Below are 7788 nucleotides of genomic sequence, written 5' to 3' on the forward strand. Positions count from 1 at the left end.
AGTGGTGACCTGAGTACCTGGAAGTCTGATCTTTCTGACCCTTCTCTTTGAGTCTGACTTCCCCATCTGTTTAGTCAGAGGGCTGGCCTACATGGTTCCTAGAGGTCTGTGCACTCCACCGCCTTGTGACATTCTAGATATCATGATAAACACTGTATGACAACTTAGTATAAAAAGAAAAACAGAGCTGTATGGCCAGATCATCACACCTAGCAATCCTATGAGTTTCAAAGTAAAACCACATCCCATGGTGTTTTCAGTTTTCCAAAGTATGTGCATTCGAACAGTCAGGCTTTTGGTTAGTAGCTAACCACTTAATCATTTACTCTACCAAGCAACAAAAACTTAGCAGAGGCAGTTTTAGTCTTACAATTTCTAGGGAAAAGAATTCTTTACGTGGATAAATCTTCTCCAAGAGACCTCTTCTGTTCTACCCCAACAATATAAGCCAGGTCCCTCTTCCAGCAAAGCACCCTTAACTGTTACTCTCATAGTATCTTTGCTTCTGCACTGCAGCATCTAAAGTAGCTGGAAAATTTCTTTTATGTGTACATCCCAGCTAGCACAAACCTGAAATTTACGCCCATTTTTTTTACTCTTCTTCAGACTGAAGCTCGTTCAGGGCAAGTCTATGTTTGTGTCCTCCCCATTGCCATAGATACCATCTGACACTGAGGCCTTAAAGCACTAGACCAACATACAGCTGACATTCAGGCCTTGAGCTTTCTAGAAAGCACACTTAAAGTTGTTTAGGAATTTCTCATCTTGGGAAACTCGTCATCTGGGCCAGACTTCACTTTTATTTAGTCTTTTCATCAAGAGAACATGAGAATTTCAGGATAAAATTCTTTTGATGTTTTGTTAGCAGCCATTCTGTTGGTTCTACCCATGGCAACTCTGCATATAACAAGAAGAAATGTCACCTTGTGCCATCACCACAGTCATTGGCATGTTTGAGTCTAACCACATGATGTTTTGCTGTGATCCAAAAGATGTTTATTGGCTAATTTACAGAATAGTATAAAATCTTCAGTCTACCTTAGTCTTAAGGCTTCAGTAAAACCTGCCCACCACAGATGATCCTGCTGGTATTTGAAATACTGACAGCATAGTTTTCAACATCACAGCGATATGAACGTCACCACATTGAGTCAAACTGACAGAGGATGACAGAAAAGGAGCTTTATTCTCCTTTTAAATTTTTTTACAAACAAGAAACAAAAACCACCTGAGAAGCACCTTGTGCTGTTTCTCAAAGATAGGTGTTCAACCACTCTCCAAGGGGACAGGGGGACAGAACTAGGTCAATTATAGCAGATAGGGTGACCACTACCAAAGCTGAGCCTTCACAGGATGAATTCTGGAGCCATTGCAATAGAAGTCCTGACCCCTCTTATTGCTTTTTAAGAAATGAAATAATAAGTCTACAGAGACATACAGGCTTGATTCTCATATCATTTTGGAATTGGTTCAGTGGTGACACTGAAACCAAATTTTCTTATCTCATTCAGGAAATGAGTTTTTCTTGCTGTTCTTCCAGTAGCATTATAAAGGAAAGCATAAATGATTTTTAGGTAAACAGAGACTTCTCACTTACTGATAATACATACTCCCTTCGCTTGTTGCAATTTGCAAAAATAAGTCTAAGAAAAAGAAGAGAGACCCTCTCTTATCTCTCTTAAAAACAGAAAGCACAGTCGTTGTCTACTAGCCATACTTGCTTCATAATCAGAATAAGTAGTATTATACAAGGACACTTGAAGTTCTTAGAAAAATGAAAAACCTTAATTTCATGCAGGAGAATTTATATTGATACATATGCACATTCCTGAAATAATTCCTAGACTATGAAGATAAAATTATCCATTTCCACAGGCAAAAAGGAAGAACACTTGAGAAACAACAAACAAAAAAAAAAACCACACGATTTTTTTTCTGACAATGCACTGTTACCAGCTAAGCAAGGGTTAGTTAAGATGTTGGAAGATGTTACTTAAAGCTTGATTATGTCAATTACTCTGGGACCTTGTCAGATACTTAAGTCTAAGATTCTATTTCTGCATTTTTCTGCATATTAATCCCATCTGGCTGCATCACAAGATGCATAATCCCATCTGGCTGCATCACAAGATGCATATTATAGGAGTTGGCAGACACAGAAGAATTTCATGAGACCACATATGCGCAAGAACCTATGGTGATGAAGGAAGAAATTCAAGCTGCTTTGAAGGAAATAGCAAAAAATAAGGCCCCAGGAATAGATGGTATACCAATTGACGTATTTCAACAAACAGATGTTAGTTGGATGTGTTCACCAAGTCGTGCCAAGCAACATGGAGGACAACCACTTGGCCAACTGACTGAAAGAGATCTATATTTGTCTCCATTCCAAAGAAAGGTGACCCAACAGAATGTGGAAACTACAGAACAATATAATTGATTTCATAAGCAAGCAAGATTCTGCTGAAAGATTATCCAAGAACGACTGGAACAACACATCAGCAGAGAACTGCCAGAAGTCCAAGCTGGGTTTAGAAGGGGTCGTGGTACTATGGACATTGTAGCTAATGTTAGATAGATCTTGGCTGAAAGCAGGGAATACCAGAGGACTGTCCATCTGTGTTTCATTGATTATGTAAAGGCGTTTGACTATATGGATCATAACAAACTGTGGCTGACTCTGAAAAGAATGGGAATCCCAGAACATTTAATCGTGCTAATAAAACATGTACTTGGACCAGGAGGCAGTCGTCAGAACAGAGCAAGGGAACATTGCATGGTTCAAAATTGGGAAGGGTGAACACCAGGTATGTGTCCTATCTCCATACCTTTTCAACCTGTATGCAGATCAAGTTATCCAGGAGGCTGCGCTCTATGAGGAGAATTGTGGCATCAGGATTGGTGGAAGATCTATCAACAATCTGCGTTATGTAGATGACACAACCCTGCTTGCTGAAACTGAGGACCTGAAGCACTTGCTGCAGAGGGTCAAAGACTACAGCCTTCAATAGATAGAAGCTCAATATCAAGCCAATTGGCAACATCAGGATGGATGGTGAAGAGATTGAGATTGTTAACAGCTTTAGTTTGCTTGGCTCCACAGCCAACACTCTTGGCACCAGCAGCCAGGAAATTAAAAGACGTATTGTGATTGGAAAGTCTGCTTTTAGGGACCTCTCTAAAATACTGAAGAGCAATGGCGTCACTCTGGAGACTAAGATGCACGTGATATAGGCCATGGTCTTTGCAATCACTTGCTATGCATCAGAGAGTTGGATAATGACTAGGAAGGACAGAAGAATTTATGCCTTTGACCTGCGGTGCTAGAGAAGAGTGTTGAATGTACCGTGGACTGCTAAGAAAATGAACAGGTTCATCCTAGAAAGGGTTAAACCAGGCTGATACTTGGAGGCAAGGATTCTGAGACTTTGTCTGATACACTTTGGACATGTTCCAAAGAGGGACCTGTCCTTGGAGAAGAACATCATGCTTGGGAAGGTGAAGGGAAAGCACAGGAGGGGAAGACACTCTATGAGGTGGATTGATTCAATGACTGGGGTAATTAGGGTGGATGTGTTGGAGACAATGAAATTGGTACAGGACAGAGCAGAGTTTAGGGCTGTCGTACATAGGATCGCTATGAGTCACAAATGACTCGACAGCACTTAACAACAACAACAACTCTGTGTCAAGTACTAGATTTCATGAAGCTGGTACTAAATTCTTACGTGTCACTGGTGAGCACTTGGAGTTTAGAGAAGATGTACAACTTATGTCTTACATTAGTGAGCACACTAGGTGTGAATTTTTTCCTTCAAATCAAAGTGTTCTGTCTCCAAAGACAGTTGCTTAGTAGAAAGTAAGGAAAGCCTGGGAAGATGTTTCCCAGAGAGATAACATGGAGGTTCTTAGAGTGGTTAGGTCCCCAAGAGCTTCTTGACCTAGTTGGGATTGTTGAGTTGGTTCTTTTCCAGTCTCTAATGCTTCCCTGTCTTCTCTCAGTCTGTCCCATCACCACTCTCCACTTAGTGGATTTATATTCATCACTCAGATCCTCCCCAGTCTCCTTTCCCTCAACCTCTGTGCATGCTCTGACTGCAGAACTTATCCTGCTAAAGTAAAATGTATCTGTTTTGTGCATTTAAAAAAAATTAAGCATGTCTTCCAAAAATATTGGCCCAACAACTAATTATTCCACATCTGCTTTCTTTCAAAAATGATTATGGACAAGACCAGGGTATTATTTCCAGGCTATTGTAAAAAGCTCTCACCACTCAGAACTCACAAAGGATATATGAACAAGCATTTAGTTAATAGATTGCTACCTATTTCTGTATGACTCCCACAGATAACCTGACAGCTAGGACCCTGGAAAGATCTAGTAAGGAAAAATTTGTAACTGTGGTCTGATATTGAATTGAGGAAATAATTAAAATACTTGTACACAGAGATTTGAGATGAAAGTAATTCTCAGGTACAGAGAACGATCAGAAAATCTTTTGTAAAATATATATTCCTCAGAGGTTGAAGTAGGGGAGTTAAAGACTGAGCAAATTCCCTGCTAAAGGTAAAATCACTTCCACTATAGACTCACTTTATCTTCATACGACCACAGCAGTCTCCACTGTGTAAGATCTCCACAGCTCCAATTTTTAAAGCAGTAAAACAAAAAGCCCTGAAAGTCATCTCTGGCATGTGTTCACTTGCATCTGGATTCGAAAACACTAACTTTTAAAATTTTAAAGCTTGTTGTTGCTATTGTGTGCTGTTGAGTCAATTCTGACCTTAACAACCCTACATGGCAGAATAGAATTGCTCCCTAGAATTCTAAGGCTGTAAATCTTTACTAGTGGGTTCAAATCACTGACCTTTTGATTAGAAGCCAAATGCTTGGACGTTGCTTCTACCAGGACTCCTCATTTAAAATTGTAATGGAAATTAATTCATATTTTTGCAAAAATTAGTAACTCAAGACCTAGCCAACCTTGCAAAGCAAAACTGATTTTTCAAAGTGATATTCTGTACTGTTTACCAAACATTGATGATTCATAGTTCATATCCTTTTTAAGGTTTTTAGCTAATATTTTCAACTTATTTATTAAGACGTTAAGACTTTTACCTGAAAAGTTGATGGTTTGAACTCACACAGCAGCTTCACACAGGAAAGACTTGGTTATCTGCTCCCATAAATATTATGGCAAAGGAAACTCTCTGGGACAGTCCTACAGCATAATACATGGTGTGTCTATGAGCTGACATCTCAATGGCACCTATTAACCATATTGTTGTTGTTGTTGTTGTTGTTGTTATTGTTACATGTGTCAAGTCAGAGCCAACACAAAGCTGAGCCTCCAACAGGTTTTCAGAGGCACTAAATCCCACAGTGTTGTACATGTACTATGAGATGGATTTATTCAGTGACTGGAGTAATTGGGATGGGTGTGTCAGAGGCAGTGCAATTGGCACAGGATAGAGCAGGGTTAAGGGCTGTTGTACATAGGGTCGCTATGAGTCGCAAAAGACCCGACGGCACATAACAACAACAACAACAACAAATCCCACAGGATGAGATTGCTTATCTTTCTCCCACAAATAACATGTTAGGAAAAAATTCAAATACTCCAGAAATGACTGGAACAGTGCATTGACAGAGACTACCAGAAACACAAGCTGAGTTTAGAAGAGGTCAAGGCACTAGAGACATTATCACCAATGTCAGATGAATCTTGGCAGAAAGCAGAGTGCCAGAGGAATATCTATGTGTTTTATTGACTATGCAAAGGCTTTTGACTGTGTATGACAACAAATTGTGGCTGATCTTGAGGAATATGGGAATCCCAGAACACTTGATTGTGTTTATGCAAAAAGTACTCTTAAAAGTACTCTTAAAAGTAACACTGGAGACCCTTGCTCACTTTGGCCACATCTCCAAGAAAAATCAATCACTGAAAACAGATATCCCTGGTCAGGCAGATGAACACAGGCTGTAACAATGGACTCTAACATATGAACAACTGTGGTGATTGCGCAGAACAGGAACTGTTTCCTTCTGTTCTACACAAGACCAGTATGAGCTCGAGCTGCTAAGAACAGACCCACTTACTCTTGTTTAAGGCTGTGTTGCATTGTATTCAGCAGAAGAATCAGAAGAATGTAATATATTTTACCAGATGTCATAACTTATTCTTAGAAGAAGGTAATGCAGTTTATAAAATCCCTATAAACTGACATTTTGCTCTTTTCATTTGCCTTTATAGATAATATCATGCCCTGCTCATTTGCCTTTCTGCAAATATCTGAGCATGCTTATGAGATAAACTCTTAGCTATACAATTGTAAAATCTCAAGATCTGTACTTCGTTTATTTGAAAGACACTGCTACACTGTTCTCCAAAGACACTGTACACATGTGTACTCCCTCCTATTTCACCACATCCTCTCCGACATTCATTACTTGCTGTCCTGTTAAACTTTGCCACTGCTACTGGAATGAGAGGGCCAGAAATACACAATCTGGAGAGGGTAAAATTGATGAATGGGACCTTCTAAAGATTAAATCCCTGTGCGCATCAAAAACATTTTCCAACAGAGTGAAAAGAAATCTGCTACCTGGGGAAAAATTTTGGTAATACCATTTCAACCAAGGGTCTCAGATCAAAAGTTTACAGACTCCTACAAGGCCTCCACAAGAAAAGGACTGATAAAACAATTACAAAATGGGCAAAAGACATGGAAAGCATTTTCACAAAGGAAGATATTTGATGGCAAACAGACACATGGAGAAATGCTCAAAATCACTGGCAATAAGAGAGATGCAAATCAAACTAACTCTTATAAGACAACTTTCTCTGTTAAGCAGATAAATTAACAATACCACACACTTATTTTTATTTTTGTCTTCTTTGACAGTTTTCCACTAAGCTAACTTTGGCTTAGTTTAAGTAAGTTTTTCTGGCAGGTGTGACCAGTATTTTCCAGTTTTTATTTTGTCTTTCCCCCCCCTTTTAATTAAAAAATGGTGAATTTTTTTTTATTTAAAATACCATAGTATCCACTAGTATTTTCTTTTTTTTTTTGGGGGGGGGGTCCATTTTGTTTTATTCAGAAGTGCATCATTCGATCTCCAAAGAAGCAGGAAAGATGATTGAAGGAAATGGAGAAATCTCCATCTCTATCTGCCTAAGAGACTACTTAATGTTATGTTCTTCTCTTTGTGAATATGAACACAAATATATGAAGTCAATAAAAGGCACAAATGGTTAGATATTTTGTGGTCACTAATCAGAAATCTGGGATTGGGAGTCTACACAGAAATGCCCTGAAAAAAAAGAGTTGGCAATGTATTTCTGAAAGCTCCATAAAGCACAGTATTGTTCTGACACATAGGAAGCTGTCAGTATATGGATCAATTGACAGCTCCTCTGCTTGTGTGTGATAATAAGTACTAGGCATGAGGTCTTAGTCGTTCCATTCTTATTCAAATTGTATTTACAGTCTTCATTTTATTCGGCCTACTCACCAACATGAGATACAAATTCTTCTGAACAAAATGTTGTCTTTCGATCTCTCTTTATCACTTTTGCTCTTTCTTTCTTTCTCTTCACTGTGTCTTCCTGACGACTTGACAGATGAGAAGGGTTATCCTGGTGGAGGGTGGAGCAGGGAAGTAAGTGGGTCAAGGCTCTGGGCTAAGGGTGGGGTCAACACTGTAACTAATGCCTAACTCCACAATAAGGGATTTATCTTTCACTGCTTCACAAATTGCTGTCTGTCAGATACTCCTCTAAA

Source organism: Elephantulus edwardii, unplaced genomic scaffold (assembly GCF_000299155.1).
Source record: "Elephantulus edwardii isolate Elephantulus edwardi_28Jun2011 unplaced genomic scaffold, EleEdw1.0 scaffold00387, whole genome shotgun sequence".
NCBI lineage: Eukaryota > Metazoa > Chordata > Mammalia > Macroscelidea > Macroscelididae > Elephantulus > Elephantulus edwardii.